Source organism: Panthera uncia, chromosome D1 (genome assembly GCF_023721935.1).
Source record: "Panthera uncia isolate 11264 chromosome D1, Puncia_PCG_1.0, whole genome shotgun sequence".
In the NCBI taxonomy this organism is placed as follows: Eukaryota; Metazoa; Chordata; class Mammalia; order Carnivora; family Felidae; genus Panthera; species Panthera uncia.
The window spans coordinates 23,306,561-23,333,446 of record NC_064808.1 but is presented as its reverse complement, the minus strand read 5'-3'; positions in this window follow the sequence as shown (position 1 = coordinate 23,333,446).

Here is a 26,886-nt window from a genome sequence, read left to right as displayed (position 1 = left end):
TTCTGTTGAGAAATCAGCTGCCATTTTCATTGTTGTTTCCCTGAAGAAAATGTTTCTTTGCTCCCCTCTAGTTGATTTTAAGATTTTTCTCTTCATTTATGTTTTCCTTTTGCTTTTGGGTTTCCAACTTCTATGCTTAGGTGTGATTTTCCTTGTATTTATTCTGTTTCAAATTCACTGACCTTCTTAATATCTAAGTTCCGTTAACTCCAAAGTAAAATTTGTGAGTCTGCATGCTATCTCTTGAGCTTTGGCTGTGCTCAGATCATATTCTAGTTGTGCCTAAATGTATTCAGTGATACCTTTTTAAGTTATAGCCATGTATCTCTTCAGAGGAAATATCAATTGATTCTATTACCTTTCTCAGCCAGCCATCGTCTGCTTCTTACACCTGACTGAACTGAATGCACAAGCAGAGTCACATTTAATAGAAAACCTTTTAGTGACCACTCCTCACCCAGTTTTCATGGGAACAAAGGCCAGTCCAATAATAGGTTAATTTTTAGTTTGATTACATTTAAAGTTTCTCATTTTATAAGAATCATTCTATCCTGGCATTATGGACTTACCTATTTTTTTCCCTATTTTTTTTTGCCAAGACTATAGCTGATAGGTGTTGATGGGTTAGTCACTTACCAGATACCAGTTAATGTCAAAAGAAACATTACTTAAATATTAAGAGAAACATTACTTAATTATTGCAGACTTGAATATGAAGTAGATTGGACTATTTATACAAAGTCTAGAAGTTATACAATACAGGTCTGGGTTAAAACATTCCATGAAAGCTTTGATAGCTTTAAGACAGTGTCTACAAAATTATGGCTTGCTCTACATAGAATTTTCATGATAAATCCCTCTTTTAGAAACTAACTCTTGAATGTTTTCCTTATACAAAGACAAAAAAGAGGATAAAGATTCAGAAATATATTTTCCATTTACTTGCAATTTCTTGGATGCTGTAATCGAGCTATATTTACAGGGGATTTGTATTGCTGAATTGTTGATTCCTTCATGGAGGGCATACAGTTCTTAAGCCAGAATCATTACCATTTGGAATGCTGTGTGGTATAAATTGGAGAAGCCCTGAACTTCAAATAGAGTAATCTAAGTTCTAGGAACCATTTAGTCTTTGAACAGTTGGATGAAGTTGGGTAAATCACTTCATTTGTAAAAGGATGGAATTGAGTTAAATGATTTTTAGCTTGATTATTTCTAATTATAGGACTAATTATATTGCCTGTCTTAAAGGCAGGCAAATTTTGTGCCCCATCCATTTTCAAGAAATGTTCAGATTTTTTACTTTGGTTGTTGATGTATAGGTGCCATTGTGGAAAAATTTGTGAGCATCTAAATCTGTCATATATTAACTTTTTTTTCAGGAGGACAAGAAATAAGACTGACTCCTTTCTGTGCTTTCTAAGTTTAGAAGCAATTAAGAGAAGAGCTAATTGTAGAACAGGGATAAACCAAGGAGGCTATTTGAGTGTTATGGAAATTTTAGGAGGAAAGAATTTGAAGAAGGGAGTGATAAACTGCCAAATGTTGTAGAGAGAGAGAGGAAGTTGATGAACAGAAAGCAGAAAACAGCATTAGTGAGCAGTGAGAAGTCAATGTCATTTTTGAGTAGAGGCCAGTTTTCAAGGGATAAAGAAGGGAGTGGGTGATGCATGGGAAGTGGAGTTCACATTCTTCCTTTGAGAAACTTGGAGTCATAAAACAAGAGACTGTTATCCTAGGAGGAAAACAGTGCTGAAAAAAAGAATGCTTTATGATTAGAGAGAGCTAATGAAATTTGCACATGATGGCTGTTACTTTTTTTTTCTGTGCTGTATAATTTTCTTTTGCAGGATCACCTCGTTTATAGCCTCTGTCCATGTAGTGTATCAGTAGCTAATTCACACTTCTCTCTTCCCTGGTACTCCAAGATTTCCATGTGACTCAGACCTAGTCAAAAAAGCATTCTATCTTTTGGTCAAAGGATTTGGTTCAGGGAGAAGCACATGACTCCAGCCAGGAGATTAAGAAGTCTCTCTGGGGACTTTTTCCTGCAGTCATTAGGAAAGAGGACATTTTTTCCCTCTATGTACAAAGGATAATGAGAATGTTTGAAAATGAAAGACCCAGAAGTAAAGATTACAAACACTTATAGAGGATACACACACACACACACACACACACACACACACACAGAAGAGGCATTGGAGAGAGACAGAGACAGAGAGAGAGAGACTAAGGTTGACTGTCAACACTCTTTGAGCTTTTAGATCTAACTCTAAGTGTAACTCTGAATTTTAACCAATCATAGTAAAAAGGTATACAAAGGAAAAATCCGGAGAGAAGAATGAAAGACTTGAGTCTGGCAAAAGCAGTGTCTACTGATGAAATCGAGTCTCAGAGGGAGCTCTAGGAGATGAAGTGGAGGGGTTTGCCTTCTGTACCTCTCAGATGCCGAAGAAAGGAGAAAAGGATAACACTGGAGATACAGAGAAATGTTGATATGGGGAGAAGCAGAGTTGAAGAGATTGATATTAAACAGCTAAGATCACTTTTATACAATAGGAAAAAGTTACCAATCATTTTTCACATAATCAACTTGTTACATTGATTTTTTTCATAAATGGTTATAAGAAGTTGCTTTCAAAAAGATGTTATGTTACTGATTGATTTCTATAGGTGATTGACTATAAATTGCATAGGGATATATGAAAAGCAGTAGAAGATACGGATAACCCTTGAAATGTCTCCCTCTCTCTCTCTCTCTCTCTCTCTCTCTCTCTCTCACTCTCTCTCTCTCTCTCTCTCTCTCTCACACACACACACACCTGCGGACATAGGTGCACTACCTTTGAATATTGTTATTTGTGAATGCAGCTGTGAATAAGCCCAAGCACTGGAAGTGGATCTCTGCCTTGATGTCCTAACCAGCCAACTCCTGGTATACTTTATGAACATAGTCCTGTTTGCTCTCTGTGGTATTCCTGTTTCCTTCCTTTTTTCCTTATTCCTTCCTTGTGAATATTTATAATGTGCTAGCTATAGGGATTACACTTTTCAATAAGAAAGATATAGTCTCTGCCATCACAGTGGTAAAAAAAAATGATGAAAGGATTAAGAAGGACCAAATATTTCAAGAGCCTGGAGTCTTGTATCTATTTTTAACAACTGCAGAAGTTTTTATAAGAACATTATTTATTGATAAGTTGTCAAAACAGAATCAGCTGTGCTTATTTTTATTGAAATTGAAAAGTTGATTATGTCCGACAAGCTTGACAATTTATGTGGACAAGTCTTTGGAGAAAAGTCAGTTTTTAAAAATAGTGTGTTCAGCTAGGCTACATCTAGTTTTATTTAATTGAATATCAATAAATATATTTTAGCATGTGCCATTTCTTTGCTATCTTCTCCCCACTTGACAGGTGTTTCTTAAGCAAAAGTCTTATTATTTTGTGACAGATAAAGGGAATTAAATTATTTTTTTTAATATATGAAGTTTATTGTCCAATTGGTTTCCATATAACACCAGTGCTCATCCCAAAAGGTGCCCTCCTCAATACCCATCACCCACCTTCCCCTCCCTCCCACTCCCCATCAACCCTCAGTTTGTTCTCAGTTTTTAAGAGTCTCTTATGCTTTGGCTCTCTCCCACTCTAACCTCTTTATTTTTTTTATTTCCCCTCCCCCATTGGTTTCTGTTAAGTTTCTCAGGATCCACATAAGCGTGAAACCATATGGTATCTGTCTTTCTCTGTATGGCTTATTTCACTTAGCATAACACTCTCCAGTTCCACCCATGTTGCTACAAAGGGCCATATTTCATTCTTTCTCATTGCCACGTAGTACTCCATTCTGTATATAAACCACAATTTTTTTATCCATTCATCAGTTGATGGACATTTAGGCTCTTTCCATAATTTGGCTATTGTTGAGAGTGCTGCTATAAACATTGGGGTACAAGTGCCCCTATGCATCAGTACTCCTGTATCCCTTGGGTAAATTCCTAGCAGTGCTACTGCTGGGTCATAGGGTAGGTCTATTTTTAATTTTTTGTGGAACCTCCACACTGTTTTCCAGAGCGGCTGCACCAATTTGCATTCCCACCAACAGTGCAAGAGGGTTCCCGTTTCTCCACATCCTCTCCAGCATCTATAGTCTCCTGATTTGTTCATTTTGGCCACTCTGACTGGCGTGAGGTGATATCTGAGTGTGGTTTTGATTTGTATTTCCCTGATAAGGAGCAACGTTGAGCATCTTTTCATATGCCTGTTGGCCATCCGGATGTCTTCTTTAGAGAAGTGTCTATTCATGTTTTCTGCCCATTTCTTCACTGGGCTATTTGTTTTTCGGGTGTGGAGGTTGGTGAGCTCTTTACAGATTTTGGATACTAGCCCGATATGTCATTTGCAAATATCTTTTCCCATTCCATTGGTAGCCTTTTAGTTTTGTTGATTGTTTCCTTTGCTGTTCAGAAGCTTTTTATCTTCATAAGGTCCCAGTAGTTCATTTTTGCTTTTAATTCCCTTGCCTTTGGGGATGTGTCAAGTAAGAAATTGCTACGGCTGAGGTCAGAGAGGTCTTTTCCTGCTTTCTCCTCTAGGGTTTTGATGGTTTCCTGTCTCACATTCAGGTCCTTTATCCATTTTGAGTTTATTTTTGTGAATGGTGTGAGAAAGTGGTCTAGTTTCAACCTTCTGCATGTTGCTGTCCAGTTCTCCCAGCACCATTTGTTAAAGAGACTGTCTTTTTTTCCATTGGATGTTCTTTCCTGCTTTGTCAAAGATTAGTTGGCCATACATTTGTGGGTCTAGTTCTGGGGTTTCTATTCTATTCCATTGGTCTGTGTCTGTTTTTGTGCCAATACCATGCTGTCTTGATGATGACAGCTTTGTAGTAGAGGCTAAAGTCTGGGATTGTGATGCCTCCTGCTTTGGTCTTCTTCTTCAAAATTACTTTGGCTATTCGGGGCCTTTTGTGGTTCCATATGAATTTTAGGATTGCTTGTTCTAGTTTTGAGAAGAATGCTCGTGCAATTTTGATTGGGATTGCATTCAATGTGTAGATAGCTTTGGGTAGTATTGACATTTTGACAATATTTATTCTTCCAATCCATGAGCACAGAGTGTTTTTCCATTTCTTTATATCTTCTTCAATTTCCTTCATAAGATTTCTATAGTTTTCAGCATACAGATCTTTTACATCTTTGGTTAGATTTATTCCTAGGTATTTTATGCTTCTTGGTGCAATTGTGAATGGGATCAGTTTCTTTATTTGTCTTTCTGTTGCTTCATTATTAGTGTATAAGAATGCAACTGATTTCTGTACATTGATTTTGTGTCCTGCAACTTTGCTAAATTCATGTATGAGTTCTAGCAGACTTCTGGTGGAGTCTATCGGATTTTCCATGTATAATATCATGTCATCTGCAAAAAGAGAAAGCTTAACTTCATCTTTGCCAATTTTGATGCCTTTGATTTCCTTTTGTTGTCTCTTTGCTGATGCTAGAACTTCCAACACTATGTTAAACAACAGCGGTGAAAGTGGACATCCCTGTTGTGTTCCTGATCTCAGGGAGAAAGCTCTCAGTTTTTCCCCATTGAGGATGCTGTTGGCTGTGGGCTTTTCATAAATGGCTTTTATGATCTTTAAGTATGTTCCTTCTATCCCGACTTTCTCGAGGGTTTTTCTTAAGAAAGGGTGCTGAATTTTGTCAAAGGCCTTTTCTGCATTGATTGACAGGATCATACAGTTCTTATCTTTTCTTTTATTAATGTGATGTATCACGTTGATTGATTTGCGAATGTTGAACCAGCCCTGCAACCCAGGAATGAATCCCACTTGATCGTGGTGAATAATTCTTTTTATATGCTGTTGAATTCGATTTGCTAGTATCTTATTGAGAATTTTTGCATCCATATTCATCAGGGATATTGGCCTGTAGTTCTCTTTTTTTACTGGGTCTCTGTCTGGTTTAGGAATCAAAGTAATACTGGCTTCATAGAATGAGTCTGGAAGTTTTCCTTCCCTTTCTATGTCTTGGAATAGCTTGGGAAGGATAGGTATTATCTCTGCTTTAAACATCTGGTAGAACTCCTCTGGGAAGCCATCTGGTCCTGGACTCTTATTTGTTGGGAGATTTTTGATGACTGATTCAATTTCTTCGCTGGTTATGGGTCTGTTCAAGCTTTCTATTTCCTCCTGATTGAGTTTTGGAAGTGTGTGGGTGTTTAGGAATTTGTCCATTTCTTCCAGGCTGTCCAGTTTGTTGGCATATAATTTTTCATAGTATTCCCTGATAATTGCTTGTATCTCTGGGGGATTGGTTGTAATCATTCCATTTTCATTCATGATTTTATCTATTTGGGTCATCTCCCTTTTCTTTTTGAGAAGCCTGGCTAGAGGTTTATCAATTTTATTTTTTCAAAAAACCAACTCTTGGTGTCGTTGATCTGCTCTATAGTTTTTTTAGTTTCTATATTGTTTATTTCTGTCTGATCATTATTATTTCTCTTCTTCTGCTGGATTTATGCTGTCTTTGCTGTTCTGCTTCTATTTCCTTTAGGTGTGCTGTTAGATTTTGTATTTGGGATTTTTCTTGTTTCTTGAGATAGGCCTGGATTGCAATGTATTTTCCTCTCAGGACTGCCTTTGCTGCATCCCAAAGCGTTTGGATTGTTGTGTTTTCATTTTCATTTGTTTCCATACATTTTTCAATTCCTCTCTAATTGCCTGGTTGACCCATTCATTCTTTAGTAGGGTGTTCTTTAACCTCCATGCTTTTGGAGGTTTTCCAGACTTTTTCCTGTGGTTGATTTCAAGCTTCATAGCATTGTGGTCTGAAAGTATGCATGGTATGATTTCAATTCTTGTATACTTATGAAGGGCTCTTTTGTGACCCAGTATGTGATCTGTCTTGGAGAATGTTCCATGTACACTCGAGAAGAAAGTATATTCTGTTGTTTTGGGATGCAGAGTTCTAAATATATCTGTCAAGTCCAACTGATCCAATGTATCATTCGGGGCCCTTGTTTCTTTATTGACCGTGTGTCTAGATGATCTACCCATTTCTGTAAGTGGAGTGTTAAAGTCCCCTGCAATTACCACATTCTTATCAATAAGGTTGCTTATGTTTGTGAGTAATTGTTTTATATACTTGGGGGCTCCCGTATTCGGCGCATAGACATTTATAATTGTTAGCTCTTCCTGATGGATAGACCCTGTGATTATTATATAATGCCCTTCTTCATCTCTTGTTACAGCCTTTAATTCAAAGTCTAGTTTGTCTGATATAAGTATGGCTACTCCAGCTTTCTTTTGACTCCCAGTGGCATGATAAATAGTTCTCCATCCCCTCACTCTCAATCTGAAGGTGTCCTCAGGTCTAAAATGAGTCTCTTGTAGACAGCAAATAGATGGGTCTTGTTTTTTTTATCCATTCTGATACCCTATGTCTTTTGGTTGGTGCATTTAGTCCATTTACATTCAGTGTTATTATAGAAAGATATGGGTTTAGAGTCATTGTGATGTCTGTAGTTTTCATGCTTGTAGCGATGTCTCTGGTACTTTGTCTCACAGGATCCCCCTTAGGATATCTTGTAGGGCTGGTTTAGTGGTGACGAATTCCTTCAGTTTTTGTTTGTTTGGGAAGACCTTTATCTCTCCTTCTATTCTAAATGACAGACTTGCTGGATAAAGGTTTCTCGGCTGCATATTTTTTCTGTTCATCACATTGAAGATCTCCTGCCATTCCTTTCTGGCCTGCCAAGTTTCAGTAGAGAGATCGGTCACGAGTCTTATAGGTCTCCCTTTATATGTTAGAGCACGTTTATCTCTAGCTGCTTTCAGAATTTTCTCTATATCCTTGTATTTTGCCAGTTTCACTATGATATGTCGTGCAGAAGTTCGATTCAAGTTACGTCTGAAGGGAGTTCTGTGCCTCTTGGATTTCAATGCCTTTTTCCTCCCCAGATCCGGGAAGTTCTCAGCTATTATTTCTTCAAGTATACCTTCAGCACCTTTCCCTCTCTCTTCCTCCTCTGGAATACCAATTATGCATAGATTATTTCTCTTTAATGCATCTCTTAGTTCTCTAATTTTCCCCTCATACTCCTGGATTTTTTTATCTCTCTTTTTCTCAGCTTCTTCTTTTTCCATAATTTTATCTGCTAGTTCACCTATTCTCTCCTCTGCCTCTTCAATCTGAGCCGTAGTTGTCTCCATTTTATTTTGCAGCTCGTTGATAGCATTTTTTAGCTCCTCCTGGCTGTTCCTTAGTCCCTTGATCTCTGTAGCAATAGATTCTCTGCTGTCCTTTATACTGTTTTCAAGCCCAGCAATTAATTTTATGACTATTATTCTAAATTCACTTTCTGTTATATTGTTTATATCATTTTTGATTAGTTCATTAGCTGTTGTTATTTCCTGGACTTTTTTCTGAGGGGAATTCTTCCATTTTGTCATTTTGGATAGTCCCTGGAGTGGTGAGGAACTGCAGGGCACTTCCCCTGTGGTGTCTTGAATAACTTGTGTTGGTGGGCGGGGCCACAGTCAGATCTGATGTCTGCCCCCAGCCCACCGCTGGGGCCACAGTCAGACTGGTGTGTGCCTTCTCTTCCCCTCTCCTAGGGGCAGGATTCACTGTGGGGTGGCCTGGCCCATCTGGTCTACTTGCACACTGCCAGGCTTGTGGTGCTGGGGATCTGGCGTATTAGCTGGGGTCGATCAGCAAGGTGGACAGGGGCAGGAGGGGCAGGCTCAGCTCGCTTTTCCTTTGGAGATCTGCCTCGGGAGGGGCCCTGTGGCACTGGGAGGGAGTCAGACCCACCGGAGGGATGGATCCTCAGAAGCTCAGCGTTGGGTGTTTGTGAGGTGCAAGCAAGTTCCCTGGCAGGAACCGGTTCCCTTTGGGATTTTGGCTGGGGGATGGGCGAGGGAGATGGCGCTGGCGAGCACCTTTGTTCCCCGCCAAGCTGAGCTCTGTTGTCCAGGGCTCAACAACTCTCCCTCCCGTTGCCCTCCAGCCCTCCCGTTCTCTGAGCAGAGCTGTTAGCTTGTAACCTTCCAGATGTCAAGTCCTGCCTGCTGTTGGAACACACTCCGTCCGGCTCCTCTGCTTTTGCAAGCCAGACTCAGGGGCTCTGCTCTGCCAGCAGGCCGTCCCTCCGCCCGGCTTCCTCCCGCCAGTCCGTGGAGCGTGCACCGCCTCTCTGCCCTTCGTACCCTCTTCCGTGGGCCTCTCATCTGCACTTGGCTCTGGAGACTCCGTTCTACTAGTCTTCTGATGGTTTTCTAGGTTATTTAGGCAGGTGTGGGTGGAATCTAAGTGATCCGCAGGACCCGCGGTGAGCCCAGCGTCCTCCTACGCCGCCATCTTCCCAGGATCCTTCAGTAGTGTACTCGGGAATTAAATTATTTGCGATGATTTCCTTATCTTCTTTATCTTCTGGCACAAGGGAACTATTGACTGTATGAGGGGAGTTGGAAGGGGCATTGGTCCCTATAAAAGTTACACAAACTAATTCACCATACTATAAACTAGTCATCAGAATGTAATAGAGAATTCAGAAGGAAAATCTCTTATGTCCATTTCCCAATCATGTTAAATTTCATAGAGTTTGAATTTCAACAATGGCTGGAACAACAGATTATACAAGCATTGTCTGATATATATAATTTAGCACTGCTTATATAATGTCTAAAACTGGTCCATTCAGAACTTTGCTTCAGTTTAAGGAAAGCTCTTCTGTCTCTTAATGACCTCTCAATCCCAATGATTGGTTGGCTATATTGTTTATTTCCTCCATGGGTGATTTTTCAAATCACAGTCATACTCAAGGCTTCTATATCTTACCGCCATTTACATATCATTAAATTCACTTCTTATAGTTTTACTAGTTGAAGAAAACATATTTGGCATGGAGTTCACCTTCTTCCTCATCTGCAATTTTATTTATATTTCTGTCTTAGAAAACAGGGATAGGAAAAAAGAGAACTGGATCAAATATTTTGCAAATCATATCAAATCTCTGTGAGTTCAGCAATGAATGTCTTTACTCATAAGCTAATGCCCATCTCCAAATAATCACTGGCTTTACTGTATCAATACAAAGCCAGCCTTGCTCAATAGAAATAACACTTGAATTTCAGGGGAAAAGAAAGTTGGGTTTAGTTTAAGCTATTACAATTATAATATGCACAGCTTTGAGTTGTCACTTAACCTTTCTGAACCTTGTAATTTTATAAAACAGGAACACGAATATGAATATATTCCATACAGATCACCTTTAGAATCAAATGAGATCAATTCTGTGCAAGTGTTTGTAATTTTACAGGGGTAAATTCCTATACCATTAGTTTTGCATAGCTGTCATTTTAGATCTCAAGGGAAACATCCCTAGAGGGATATTTCTCAGTATAGGAATAAGTAAGCATCAGTATTCCATTAGAAAGAAAAGGTCTAACCAAGTGCAGCCCATCATTTTGTCCATCAATGATGTGATGACTTTAACAGCTACGGTGATATCATGAATTGTACACATTCTTATTATAGGTCCATTATTAACCACAGGAAGTACTATAATTCAAAATGATGCAGAGCGAACTATTCAGAAGAACAAGTGGTTTTATAAACCTTTCTATTGTTTTCTTTATTTCTCAATCAGAAAACTGATATTTTTCAATAGAGAAAAGTCCTGACTGACTCCATGTTTATCTGACAGTTGTTTATCTACCAAAGAAAGCTAAATCTCTCTTTTCCCAGCTAATATAATTAAAATTCTGTCTTACCTTGAGTTATCGGTCAAGAGTTTTATGATCCTTTGATAATAATTTTTAAAAGTATTTTTTACACTTATTTATTTTTGGGAGACAGAGAGAGACAGAGCACAACTAGGGGGAGGGCAGAGGGAGAGGGAGACACAGAATCCGCAGCAGGTTTCACGCTCTGAGCTGTCAGCACAGAGCCCGATGTGGGGCTCGAACTCACAAACCGTGAGATCATGACCTGAGACCAAGTTGGAAACTTAATCGACCGAGCCACCCAGGCACCCCTGAGAGTAATTTAAAAAAAAAAAAAAATTATGTATGTATGTATTTTTGTATTTAAAGTAAGCTCTGTGCCCAACATGGAGCTTGAACTCATGACCTCAAGATCAAGAATCACATGCTCTACTGATTGAGCCAGCCAGGCACCCCAACGCTTTGATAGTAATTTAATTTTTATTTTCTGGTATGTAAAATTTAAATGGCCTCATTTCTTCAAAAATGCAATCTTGATCGCTTCTCGGCCTTTTGGCTAAGATCAAATGTAAAAATGCAATCTTGAAAATAAATTGTATGAGTATTGAAAAATAAAAAATAGGGACTCAAAATCTTGTGTTGAAATAGTAGTAAGTCTGAAAGAACAGAAGTTGTAAGAAAGTTGGTATCAGAATACTCTTCTAAAGCTGCTCATGATGGGATATGAGTTGACAGATAAGCTTGAAAGGTAATATAATCTATCTCTATGGGGTTCCACTGGGTATCACACAGCCTCAAAAAATCTCAAGTTCCATTGAGTTGACTAGTCTAATTTTGCTCTATGTTACTACAGTTCTCTAGAGTGGAAGTAGGTGGGGTTGAATGTAGAGTGCTGAAGAAGAAGGCCTTGCACGTAATAAACATGCATTAAATTCCACTTTCAGGATGCAACCCTAACAGTTTTATGCTTTTCTAGGCACAACTGTGTTCTTATGTAAAAATGGACAGGAAGCTTATGTGATAGGCTTCACTTTAAGAAATTTTAACAAAAAAGCTAGATTTAAAAAGACTATATTAAGTGTTGGCAATGAAGTAAAACACGTGACACTTTCATATACTGCTGGTGAGAGTGTGAATTGCTACAACCACTTTCAAAATTCTTTGCCAATATCTAATCAAGTTTAACATTAATAGATTCTATAACCAAATACTCCACTTCTAGAGATATACCTAACAGAAATGTTTACATGTGTGCATGGAAATATATGCATAAGAATACTCATATTAGGAGCACCTTGGCGGCTCAGTCGGTTGAGAATCTGACTCAGTTTTGGCTCAGGTCATGATCTCTCGGTGTGTGAGTTCGAGCCCCACATTGGGCTCTGTGCTGACAGTGCAGAGCATGCTTGGGATGCTCACTCTTTATCTCTCTCCCCTTCTCTCCCTCTCTCTCTGCCCCTCCCCTGCTTACACATGCATGTTCTGTCTCTGTCAAAATAAATAAACTTAAAAAAAGAATATTCATATTAATATTATTATTAATGGCACCAAACTATTGACCCAAATCTGACTTAGCAGAAGAATGGATACATAAATTATGATATATTCATCTGATGACATATAATGTACAATAATGTATAGTGATCCATGATAATGATGTATAATGTAGCTACATGCTATAAAAAATTATGAATGAGTCCATTTATATTTCATAAGCAGCCAGAGATGCTTATCTATAATGATTAAAGTCAGAAAGTGATTGCTTTTTGAGAAGAGGGAAGAGTTAGTGTTAGGGATGAAAAGGGAGATTTTGGGTTGCTGGTAATGTTTTCTCTTTTGCTCTATGTGGCAATCACATAAGCATGTTAACTTTGTAAAAATTCATTCAATGGTACAATTATATTTGGCCACATTTCTATATGTATACTGTACTTCGAGATAAATGTTAAAATAAAAAATGATGTTGTCAAGAATCAACCAAAGCATCAATCAAATGTGAGAGTAAAGATCTTTTGCAAAAGTCACACAGCATTAAAAAAATTTTTTTTAATGTTTATTCTTGAGAGAGAGAGAGAGAGAGAGAGAGAGAGAGAGAAAGAGAGAGAGAGAGAGAGATGGATGGAGCATGAGTAGGGGAGGAGCAGAGAGAAAGGGAGATACAAAATCTGAAGCAGGCTCCAGGCTCTGAGCTGTCAGCACAGAGCCCGACGCAGGGCTCAAACTCACGAGCTTCCTAGATCATGACGTGAGCTGAAGTAGGATGCTTAACTGACCCCAGGTGCCCCCAAAATCACACAGCATTTTTTTTAACATGTATTTATTTTTGGGACAGAGACAGACAGAGCATGAACAGGGGAGGGGCAGTGAGAGAGGGAGACACAGAATCAGAAGCAGGCTCCAGGCTCTGAGCCATCAGCCCAGAGCCCGACGCGGGGCTCGAACTCACGGACCGCGAGATTGTGACCTGAGCTGAAGTCGGATGCTTAACCGACTGAGCCACCCAGGCGCCCCACACACAGCATTTTTAAAACTTTACTGAGATATAATAGACATGTAACATTGTGTAAGTTTAAGGTGTACAATGTGATGATTTGATACACATATATATTGCAAAATGACTACCACAGTAGGGTTCGTTAACACCTCTATCACCTCACGTAATTACTATTTTTGTGTGTGCATTTGGTGAAAACATTTAAGATCTGTTCTCTTAGTAACTTTAAAGTATATGATACAGGATTGTTAACTATAGTCACCATGCTGCATATTAAATCACCACAACTTATTTACCTTATAATTGGAAGTTTATACCCTTGATTAACATCTTCCTATTTCTCTCACTCCTGACTCTTGGCAACCATGATTCTACTCTATATTTCTGAGAGTAGATACATGTAAAAAAAGAACATATAAATGAGATCATATAGTATTTGTCTTTCTGTGTCTGACTTCTTTTACTTAACATAATGCTCTTAAGGTTTATCCATGTTGTCACAAATGACACAATGTCCTTCTTTCTCATGGATGTATAATATATACATATAATATACGTATAATATATATACGTATAATATATAGCGAATATATATATACGTATAATATATAGCGAATATATATATATGCTAAGGAATATTATACATGTATATATATACACATATATAAATATATATATGCACACACATATATACACACACACATACCACATCTTCTTTGTTCATTCATCTGAGGAGGAAGACTTAGATTGTTTCTATGTCTTGGCTATAATGAATAATGCTACAATGAGTGTGGGAGTATAAATATCACTTTGAAATACTTATTTCATTTCCGTTGGATATATTTCCAAAAATGAGCTTGCTGTGTTATATGGTAGTTCTAGTTTTAATTTCTGAGGAACTTCTGTACTGTTTTTCATAGTGACTGTACTGATTTGCTTTCTTACCAACAACAAACACAGCATTTTTAAGGAAACTACTTGTGTTTATATCCTGGAGAAATGAAGGTGTAAACCATGAATCATGCACATTTAGGATCCAGGAAGAAAGAGTGGTTTGAGGGAATAATAAAGGGAAGTTCAGCCTGACAATCATGCTTAGAGAATAAGAGTCCTTTGCAGAGAAAGAGACCAGAAGACTCCAGGAGGGTATTTAAGAGATTTGATATTATCCCAGAGAAATGGAAAAACTTAAGAATTCAATAAGGGTAAATAATGCAAGAAAACATTAAAGACCAGTAGAAAGATCAGGATAAAAGGCCACGTAAAAAAGAAAATATAACTAGAGAACATTGCTTGGCTCTGCCACAAATGGTACTTACATGGTCATAATAATATAAGCCCTGTTTATTATTGTCCAGATCTTGAGACTTAAATTTGGTTGCAGAACAGAAATGTGAAAATAAAATTCTGAAGACAAAAGCTTGGAGGCAGAAGTGTGTATGAGGAGTGGAAAGACAGGTGGGAACATGGGCACTGTGTCTTAAAGAGTATTGTGACAAAAGGTTCCGGCTATTGGCCAGTTGGTCGGGGCTGAAATGTTGGAGTGCATTATTTCAAGCCAGAAAATGGAACCAATTAAAAAAAAACCAAAAATATATTAGGAGGGGAATGGGAAAATGGTCTGAGTTAAATCTTTATCATTTCATAGTGTCAAACAATAATGTTGCACAATAATTAACCAAGAAATAGTAAAGTGAGCAAGTCATTGAGTGATGCAAAGCCCTCATGGAAAACTGAAAAAAAAAAAAAAAAGCAATTCGGAGTTAAAAGTGGTTATTTCTGGAAGTAGGACTTAGGAGTGGAGATGGGTATAAGATAGGGGACTACTTATTTTCCCTACAAGCCCTAATGTACTATTTGATTTTTAAAATGAAGTGTAAGTATTCTGAAAAATGTAATTAAGTAAATTTTAATGGTTCCTCCAATGTCAATGTTTCTGTTTATAAAATTTTGTTTATAATTTGTCAAGATTTCGTCTATGTAAAAATCTATTTTCTATTTTTGGCATAATTAATTACCATAAACATAGTAGTTTAAAAAAGCACAACTCTAGGGACACCTGGGAGGCTCAGTTGGTTGAGCATCTGACTCTTGATTTTGGCTCAGGTCATGATCTTATGGTTTGTGGGATTGAGCCCCACCTCGGACTCTTCACTGACAGTGTAGCACCCGCTTGAGATTCAGGCTCTCCCTCTCTCTCTGACCCTCCCCTGCTCATGGTCTCTCTCTCTCTCTCTCAAAATGAATAAATAAATAAACTTAAAAAAAAACACAAAAAAATCCCACACCCACAACTTTATTATCGTAGAGGTCTGTGCTTTAGAAGTCTGACTCAGTGGGCTCAGATCAAGGTGGTAGCAGGGCTATGTTCCTGTCTGAAGGCTCTAAAAGAGAACCCATTTCTTTGACTTTTCCAGCTTTTTGAGGGTTCCCACATTTCTTGGCTCATGGTACCCTCAATTCATCTTCAGAGTCATCAATATCAAATCTTTCTGACTCTTTTTCCATCATCAGCTCTGTCTCTCTCTTTCTTTCTTTCTCTGTTTGTCTGTCTCTGATTGACCAGGGAAAATTCTTTGATTTTAAGGACTCATGTAATTGGGTCCATTTGGATAATCCAGGATAATTCTTTTTATCCCAACATTCATTACTTTAATCAATTTGTAAAATCCTTTTTTTTTTTTTTTTTGCCATTTAGGGTAACATATTCATAGATTCTGGGAATTAGGGCATGGACATCTTTCACACCATTATTCTTTCCCACAAAACAATTTAAAACTCAATTGTACCAAAAGTTATCCACAACTCCACCATACTAGTATATCTGGGGGAAAAAATGAAAGCTTGTAATTATAAAATTAAGATGATGAAAATAAAGCCAACCTCATGCTAAAACTCTTCCTGTTCTTCCCTCAGAAGATAGAGGTCTGTATATGTTTCTCAAGAGGTTTTGCTTTGTTCCTATTGGAGATATTTTAGCAGATCAGGATGAACACATGTATTTGGTGTGAGAAGGCATAAAGTGGTCAGATCTGATGGAGTGAGATTTAAGAGTAGAAATAGAGTTTGAGAAGAGGTTTCTGCCTATGGGATTTATGTGTCCTCACCTGCATGTAGCACTCCAGATGCCATGGGTTGCTTTGGATACTGTGTACAGTATACACTTAGAGAGTGCCCTGGAAAAGGAACCTGATAGGATCTCTGAGGTTGAACCACTGTGAGTATCCTTGAACCCACCCAGAGTTGAATGTCCAATTAATCCTACGACTGGCACTGAGAAGTAGCTACAGGCCACAGAGAATGATCAGCAAAAATGTTATGTCCTTGGGCTGAGAATTCAGACCCTCTCCTAGTTCTCTGTTTTGTGCTCTTAGGATTCTTGTTAAAGCATAGAAACTCCAAATGAATTGGTGGAGGGCTCAGAAGATGTCTCTCCTGATAGAAACCACTGTTTCAAGGTAGGGAAATGGATTTTGGATGTAATTTTGCATTACTGCTCCAGAACATACTAGATCTGTAGCACTGAGTATTTTTTTTTTCATCTATAACTCTCAAACTTCTCTGTAAAATGAGAATTGCAAATGGTTTCTCCAAGGCTGTTGTGATGTTTAATGGGGTAGCATATAAGATTCCTTTTCTTATTGCTTTGTTCATGACATGTCTAAATGGTATTTGACCAATTTTGGCTGAGTTATAACTCACATTATCTAACACAATGAATACATATGTCCCTATGTGTATGAAGAAAACTAATATATTTTTTAAATCTATTATATCTCAGGAGTTTTGTGAGATGTGGATAGAATACAAAATGAATAAGATTCGTTATCTTTTCTCAAGTTACTTAAACTTTAGTTGAAGATACAGGATGTAAACAAGTAAAATAGTACAATATCCAAATATCAATATGAGACACACTATACAAAGGTAACTTATAATCTTAGGAGGCATACATGCTGTAGACTGTCACCACTATTATCAGTAGGACTAAGAATAATGACTCATAGGGAAAAGGAAGAAGGCCCCAAAGTGGACTTTACAGGGATATTGAAGACAATTCTGTTTAAATAATTTGAATTACTAAATCTTCTAAATAATTATTTAAGCCAAGGAAACAACTTTTATTTTAAACCATTGATTCTTACACAATAAAAGCTTAATTAGTCAAACTGTTTAAGCAATGATGTTCTAACTGGATTATCTGGCCCACTGAGGGTTAAGTAATCATTTACACTTCAGCGCTTGCTGAAATTCCTTTTAAAATGGTCACGTTCATTTTCCTGCCTTAAACAATAGAACATTGTTTTAAAAAAGTAATGGATTCTGATGGCAGGATGTTATAGGACATCATGGAATTGCAAAAAGTTTGAATATTGAGATGGACAATCAATGATCCTAAAATACTTTAAGAACACTTTTTGGCAGCTGCTAACTTCATACACAAGATTTTTTGTCTTGTTTTTGTTTTTTGCTTCATTGTCTTGGGGATATCTTTGTGATTAGACTTTTTCTGAAAGCAGAGTCAGCAAAATATTCCAGTACACTGAAAGCCACAGTTACCTGAATTCCAGTAAATCAGGATATTTCTCCATCTGTTAGGTGAGATACTGATGGAAAAGGGTTCTGCTATATTTGGCACCAAACTGCCAGCTTGGATTTAGAGATGAAAGTTTAAAAAATGCAATATAGGAGCCCCAGCTCTCAGTGCCAACTGCACGGATCAATATCATTTGTACACCACAGTGAGAGCATTTGTTAAGAAATCTCCCTGCCTCTGAGTCCCAGGGAGAGAATAAAGCTTCATACTTTGGGTTTACATGGCAGTTTTCTCTATGGATAGTAGCGAGCCCTTGTGAAGTCTAAGTGCAACTTGGGGATGCGAGGCTTGCTCCTACCCCCTCTCTGAATTTATAGATACTGACTGATTGACTTTGGAGCTAAGGAGCTTTTTTGAAAAATCATTTCCTTGGGGCCAACACCTGTTAATGCAGACCTATGCAGGCAGGACTGATTGACTGAAGGGCACCTGAAGAAAGCCAAGTTGCTATGGTATACTGGGGGGGCAGTGGGAGAGAATCAAACCTGAGTGATAGATAATAAGCCGCGGGGCCTGAGGGTTGGAGGAAGAGTGGTACTGGGGAAAGTATGGTGCCTATAACTCAGGTATTTATACCCTTTGATGGCGAAGGTTGTATATGTTGAATATATAGAAACAAAAATTAATGTATAAGTGCTCCCAACCTTATCCTCCTTATGACTCTCTAAGTGTGATAGTGATTGTTTAACTTCTTTCTGCTTTTATTAGATTTACTCTTGAGATGTGTGATTTAGAATCTTGAGAATAGATAGAAATTCTCTAGTTGGCTAGAACTTCAGGGGAAATGATACATGGCAAGGTGAAGGTTGTGTTTAAGATGGGCAGCTTTAAAGGAGAACTAGAGAAAGAACTGGAAGATATGGGGCATGGAAAAGCAATGTTAAGGGCAGAAAGGGGTCCAGTTTTTGTGTGACTGAAAGCTTATACAACTATTGGGATCCTCTTTGAGAGAAAGAGTGTGAAATTATGTAAAAAAAGAATTAGGTATGAAAGTGAATATTTATTTAGAAAGAGAAAATAAATCAAATGAATTGCAAATGTTAATGAGCTTTCAAATATCACAAACACCATTAAATATATAATAATTTTATTAATTATTGTACACAGTAATGTGAATATGTAAAATCCTTAACCTCCAATATGGCAGTATTTGGAGATGGACCCTTTGGGAGGTAATTCCAGTTAGATTAGGTCATTAGGGTGGGATCTGAGAAGAAGAGACACCAGAGAGCTCATTGTCAATCTGTCTTTAGCATGTGAACAAAGAATAGGTCACATGAGCACACAGTGAGATAGCAACCACCTACAAGCTAAGAGGAAAAGGCCTCTGAATGGAGGCTGGCTTGCCAGACCCTTAATCTTAAGCTTCCCAGACTCCAGCACTGTAAGAAATAAATGTCTGTTGTTTAAGTCACTTAGTCTATGGTATTTTGCTATGGCAGCATAAGCAGACTAAGACATGTTTATAGTAGCATTTTTCTCTCTATATATATTTTTGACTGCATACATTGAACATTTCTTCATGTGAAAATATACGATTTTTGTAATATTTTCAGCCTTACCATGGTTGATTAAAAAGTGTATTTATTCTCAATAGTTTTGATGCATAATATACATGACTTACCTCATAGATACACTCATTGTTTTATAGGTTTGTGCCCTAAAGGAATTCTGATAAATTCTATTTTCTGTTTACCACTAAAAAGGGAAAAAAAAAAGTATGGTATTTTTATAATAATAAGTGCTGCGTTGTTAAATATTTTCCAGAACAGAAAGATTACTCTGTTTCTTATGCTTACAATTTTACATTTTTGGTGATTGTAAGAATTTTCTACAAACTAGGTTCAGGGTCTCCCATTTCAAACCTGGTTTCTCCTCCACTATCTACACAATTCTGGTCCTGTGTTTATGACAGTGGGTGAGTACTCCTGAAAGCCATTCCCAGTGGGGAAAGCTAGAGATAACTGTAAGCCACATAAGCGTGTTCCACTCAAACTACAAGTGTCTGATATGCAACTCTTCCTTAGATACCCAAAGTTGCCCCCAAATGCCAAAGATTCTCCTAGTTACTCCATTGCTACCTGACATGACAGCAGGCATGGCAAAAGGGGAGTCAGACTGTGAGGAGACAATCTTAAAGTCTTTTCACTTAAATATATTACTTTTCCAAATTTTACAGGAACATATGGGATTACACTTCTAGAGTCTTTCCTTCCCTAGTTGATCTTTTGCTTAGTTGTCTTGTCTACCATTGAAAGTGGGTTTTGAACTCTTCAGCTATGTCCATTGAATTGTCTGTTTGTATCTTCAATTTCTGTCAGTTTTTGCTCTGTGTATTTTGGGTCTCATTGTTAGGTGCATATATGGTGTTGTATTTTCCTGGTAGATTACTCTTTCATCATTATCATTCTAAAATATTCCTCTTTATCTTTAATAATATTTTGTTTTAAATCTATTTTGTCTGATATTAGTGTAGCCACTCCAGTTTAGATCTTTTCTAAGGGAAGTGGTAGTTGTCAGTTTGATATTGCCTAAGGTGCAATATCATTTTTTTTAACATTTATCTATTTTTGAGAGGGAGAGCAAGAGGGACAGAATGTGAGTGGGGAGGGCCAGAGAGAGAAAGAGAGACACAGAATCTGAAGCAGGCTGTAGGCTCTAAGCTGTCAGCACAGAGTCCAACGTGGGGCTCAAACCCACGAATCGCGAGATCATGACCTGAACCAAAGTCAGACGCTTAACCAACTGAGCCACCCAGGCGTTATTTCTATATCAAAAATTCATCATATGTGAGGAAGCAGAAAACACCATTAATATTAGAAAAATAAATATCATATCATTAGGAATAACCTTCATTTTTTATTCTTATTTGAGTTTTGGTCAGTGGAGATACGCTATTTGGATAACTGTGTGATGCAATAATTGTTTGGATGAAATGTATGAAAAAAATAAAGTTCTACTTTGGAGGGGTGCCTGGGTGGCTCAGTTGAGCATCCGACTTTGGCTCAGGTCATGATCTCTCAGTTCGTGAGTTTGAGCCCTGCGTCGGGCTCTGTGATGACAGCTCAGAGCCTGGAGCCTGCTTCAGATTCTGTGTCTCCCTCTCTCTCTGCACCTTCCCCGCTTATGCTCTGTTTCTCTCTGTCTCTCAAAAATGAATAAACATTAAAAAAAATTTAAAGTTGTACTTTGGAATTCTTCTTTCTAGTTTAGGGTGAGGGAGGAGGCAATGTGGGTTAGTATTTTTCTTTATCTGGAGTTCAACTCCACTGACATAACCAGAGCTTATTTGTATGAGAACAGCTTCTGTAAAGTTTCATCATCATCTAGACAAACTAGACAAGCAAGTCCCAAGCTAGACATCTTGGACTTATCCACAGTTCTTGTTTTCCCATATTTCACATCAGGACAGATGTGTCTTTAGCTAAGAAGTCTTGCCTCATTTATCACTGTTTCTGAGATTCTCCTTACCTTTCTACAGAAGTCAGTAGCCTCTATACTCCCTCTGTATCCTCAAAACAGTTTTTATACTCATATTATAGCAATTCTTCCATTGTACTGTGATTCCCTTCTTTGTATCTGACTTCCCAATGACAATATATTGTGAATTCTAAGGGTAAGGACTATTTGTTAATCTTTGTGTCTTCCACACCTGGTATATGGTATGTGGAACATGCCTAATATATGTGTAGACCTCTTGAAAACTTGAATATGAGCATCCGATGTATTTAACCAGCTAGTACTAGAGAGTTTATTTAGAGACTAAAAAAGTAAAAAGTAGAAGTATTTGTCCCAGATGTTTATGATTATGAATGTCACCTTAAAACTTAGGGGGAAATGGATGAGCGTAATATATGAAATAATTATGCATTTAATATTTAATCATTGAGATACTCTATATTCATTAAGACAGTAATTGGCGTATGTTCCCTTTGGCTTTTATATACTGCTAGCTGAAATTATAGATATTAACATATACCTAGGTTTTATTTGAAATGACTGTACACCAAATACCGTTGGCTCAGTCGGTTAAGCATCAGACTTCGTCTCAGGTCATGATCTCGCCAGTTCGTGAGTTCGAGCCCCACATGGGGCCCTGGGCTGACAGCTCAGAACCTGGAACCTACTTCTGATTCTGTGTCTCCCTCTTTCTCTCTCTCTCTCTCTCTCTCTCTGCCCCTCCCCAGCTCGTGCTCTGTCTCTCTCTGACTCAAAAATAAACACTAAAAAAATAAATAAATAAATAAAGCAGTGCTTCATTAAAAAAAAAAAAACCTACATTCACATGAACAACATCATGAGAGCCCATTAATAACTGCAGGTTTTTAACAAACTATTTGTTTGAAATTGGCTTATATTTAATCTAGTAGAAGAAAAAATCCCTCCAAGCTAGGATCTTCTCTATCTCCAGAGTTGTTATGTTTGTCAGGTTTCCAGGATTGTTGATTTGATAGGTCAAAATTATTGATTTTTAAAACTTAAAAAAGGTTTTAGATTTAATTCCAGTTACTTAACATACAGTGTTATGTTAGTTTCAGGTGTATAATATAGTGATTGAACAATTCTATATAGTACCCTGTGCTCATCACGATAAGTATACTCCTTAATCCTCATCTGTTGATGTTTTTAAAAGATGATTTTTTTCTACCAAACTGCTGAGAGTATTCTCAAGCCTGAGACATACATAGAACCTTAAAGTCTTGAATTTGAATGGGATATTCTAAATCAACATAGCCTAACTTTCATATTTTACAGATGAAGAAATTGAAATCCTAGGAATGGAAATGGTTTTTCAAAGGGCAAGAACCTACATTTCTTAAGTTCTAGCCAGTGCTTTTTTCCCCTTATAATTCAGCTTCTTACAAAGCATTTAATAAACGGATTCAACACAATACCTACCAAATCCCAGCTGTCTGTTTTGCAGACACTGCTGTGTTTGCTGATCCTAAAATTTTTACGGAAATGCAAAGGATCCACAATAGCCAAACAGTCTTGAAGAAGAACAAAGAGGACTCACACTTCCCAATCTCAGAACTTACTATAGAGCTACAGTAATTAACTGACAGTGTTATACTGGTATAAGGATAGACACAAATAGCAATGGAATAGAACTGAGAGTCCAGAAATTAATTCTTATATTTATGCTCAACTGATTTTCAAGAGTGTCAAGATGGTTCAGTGGGGAAAATAATAGTCCTTCTAACAATTAGTGCTGGGACAACTGCATATCTACATACAAAAGAATCAGTTTGAACCTCTACCTCACGCGACATACAAAATTTAAGTCAAAATGGACCATAGACCTAAATGTAAGAGCTAAAACTATGAAGCTCTTCGATGAAAACATAAAATAAATGTTACTGACTTTGGGTTGGACAGTGGTTTTTCAAATATGCCCCAAACAGAAACAACAAAAAAACCCAGATAAAATGAAGATCATGAAAATGGAAAACTTTGTGCTTCAAAGATCACCATCAGAAAAGTGGAAAAATAATCCACAAAATAGAAGAAAATATTTGTAAGCCATATATCTGATGTGGACTTATATCAAGAATAGACAAAAAAAAAATCTTACAACTCAGCAATTAAAAGACAACACAATTTAAAAATGGGCAGAGGGTTTGAATAAACATTTCTCCGAAGAATTTATCTGAGTGGCTAATAAGCACATGAAAAGATGCTCAACATCATTAGTCATCAGGGAAATACAAATACAAAACCATATGCCCCAGAAATTCCACTCATAAGTAAATACTCAAAAGTGAAAATCTATGTCTACACAAAAACTTGTACCAAAATGTTCATTTTAGCATTATTCAGAGTAGCTAACATGTATAAACGACCCAAATGTTCATCAACAGATAAATGGATGAACAAGATATAATAATCCATACAATGGGATGTTATTTCATAATGAAAAGGAATGAAGCATGCTACATGCTACAACCAGATCAACCTTGAGAACACTATGCTAAGTTAAAGAACTCAGTCATAAAAAACTACATCTTGTGTGATTCTATTTATACCAAAAGTCCTGAGTAGGAAAATCCATAAAGATAAAAACTAGATTATTAGTTGCCACTGATGGGGGGCGGGAGGCAGAAAGCAAAGTGACTGCTGGTGAAAACAACGTTTATTTTTGGTGTGATACAAATGTCCTAAAATTAGATAGTGGTGATGGTTGCATTATCTGTAAATATGCTAAAAAACAGTGCATATTACACTTAAAATGGTAAGTTTTATGCTATGTGAATTATAGCTTAATAAAGCTGTTATAAATGCAACTTCTGTGAGGCAAGGACTGTTAGTAACTCCATTTTATAAATTAAAAAGTTGCCTTGGTGAATTTTGGCACTTGCCTAAAAGTTGCATTGAAAATGACTTTAGAGGCTGGGATTTGGGTCCAGGTAATCTGAATCCAGGTCCTTCTGCTTTGTGGGCACTCATGGGCTACATTATTGCTATAATGGAATCATGGCTCTTCGTGTTGCTAGGATATGTATAGTGAGTGATGTAGTATACTCAAGAACTCAGAATCAGCTGATGTATCCTACATGGCGTGAGTGAGTTGATCTCTCATGCATTTGTATAGACAAGTCAGTTTAGCAAGAAACACATCTAAGTTCACATGAATAATGCCCATTTAGGTGATTTAATCTTTTTCCCTCAAGCTGGCATTATGTGGATAGACACAGCCTAAAAAGTATTCAGTTACACATTTAAATACATACATGATTAAATATACCAACTTGAGTCCCTAAAGTAGATTTTTTTGTGCTTTATAGCCAAAGAATGGATTTTGCCGATCCGTGAATGATTTGATATCATTTGCTCATGACCGAATAGAATTGGCCATTTGTCTAAATTTGCACTCCTCATAGATTTGCTAGTTGGAGATATTTCTTTATATCCCTTCTGTTATTTTTTCTATTTCTTATACTCTTTCCAAAAGAATCACTTCATACATCCTTATTGCCCTCTGGTATTTCAAATACGACCTTGCCCATTAGCTGGGTATGTGGTACTCTCAGCTCACCAACATACAGACAGAGGATAAAAAAAAAAAAAAAAAAAAAAAAAAAAAAAAAAAGTCTTTCAGTGTTTGTGCATTGACATCCTTGCAAAAGACTAAAAGCCCTTTCTAGAGTCTTACTCTTGTACAATAACTTTGGTTATCCAGTTTTTCTAGTTCACGTAAAATCAGAACCAGTGAGCTAGAAATTTTAGGGAGACTGAAAGAGGGACACACCTTGATGCAGAAGGATGGGACAGCTGAGAAAATATAAATTCTGGCAGAGATCCTAAATCCTGCCTCTGATGCCCTAGTTGCTAAGTGTCTGTATAACCTAAGTCGAATACAGGGCCACCTCGCGGGACTTGCTTGGTGACTATAAAACAAGTTCATTCAGCAGCAGCAGCAGTGTCCATCTGGGGAGCATATAGGATTGAGGAGGTGTGGCCTTGACAGAGAGGATTCCCTGGGGACGAATATCACTGCCTGTGTGTTTCCCTACCCAGTGGAGGAGGAAAGGGAGAGGCTTCTCCTTTACCTTCAACTAAATGAGAGAGGCTTCAGAACTTGCTCTTTGTCACTCGAGTAGAGACTTTAGTATCTGTGGTGATGGAGATGTCCCTCTGCCATTATGGTGGTCACTAGCCACATCTGTGTACCAAGGACTTGAAATACAGCTAGTGAAACTTAAGAGATGTATTTTTAATTCTATTTGATTTCTGTTTATCTATATTTAATTTAAATAGCCACATATGGCTATGAGATAGTTTATGGCACAGCACAGTTCTAGTGTATTCCTTATGAATATAGTAGTTAATGCTTATTGGTAATTTGCTGTGTACCAAATACTGCATTGAGTATTCTAGTACCGTTTTGATCCTACCAACAGCCACTTGATATATCTTGATTTTATCCATGAGAAAACCAAGGCATGCAGAGGTTAAGTAAGGGACCGATTTAGGGTAGAACTAGAGGATTTGATTCTACAACTTTTGCTTTTAACTGCTGCCCTATGTTTTGTAGACATGCCCCTTTAATCTTTCCTGCACCATGTTCATAGCTTTTATTAATGAGAAACAGTAGCAGGGATCCTCTCTGGAGACTTCATTTATAGCTTTTGTACTCTATCTTCTTTCAGTTATACAAACTTCTAATCTTTCTCAACTACTTTTGTATATATACATGTGTATATTTTTATACGGCACCTCTGAGGCAGAATAATTCCATTTGTCTTATTTTGTAATCATCTTCGTTGAATAGTAAGTGGATTCTTTGAAGATGAAAAGATTTTTATCCTTGAAATATATGTTTGGGAGGTCCCTAAGTGCCCTCGTATGTTTGATATTCAGAAACCTTAGAACGTATTATCACCTCTACCTCAGAAAAACCTCATTTGGTCCATAATGAGAGTGAGGCTTGGGGGCTTTTTGACAAGGTTTTCTATGCAGAACGTGCTTTCCTTTTTGAAATGTGAGCAAGCCATGGAGTTCCATTTGTGCTTTTTATTTTCCAAATGGGATAATTATATAAGATGAAAGATTTGTGCCTTAATATTTTTATTCCAGGTGCATGGGGAGACTTTATGGATTCTAGCAGAATATCCAGTGACTGCAAAAAGAGGATTCACAGGCAGACTGGAGCATAATGTTATAGGATGGTAGCCATTACCTGGCAAAAATGAATTTGCACCATGTGCAAAGCTCTGTATGCATAATATCTTCTTAATACTCTCTACTTAAATATCATTAATCCACTCACAGGTGAGGAAATGGAGCTGTAAACACAATGAAGTCATTTATCTAGGTTCATTTTGTAGGATCACATATACAGAATCAATATCTAAACTTGGGTTAGTTTGATTCCAAAGCCGTCTCCAGGAAGAGGAGTATGTTTGAGCAGCCAGTTTCAACTGTGGCTGCTCATCGGAACTTCTAAAAATCCCAGTGCCCAGGCTGCACACCAGACCAGTTAAATCAGAATCTCAGGGGGGTAGGACCCAGACATCCATACTCTAAAGCTCTCCATGTGACGTCAGTGTGCATCGAAGGT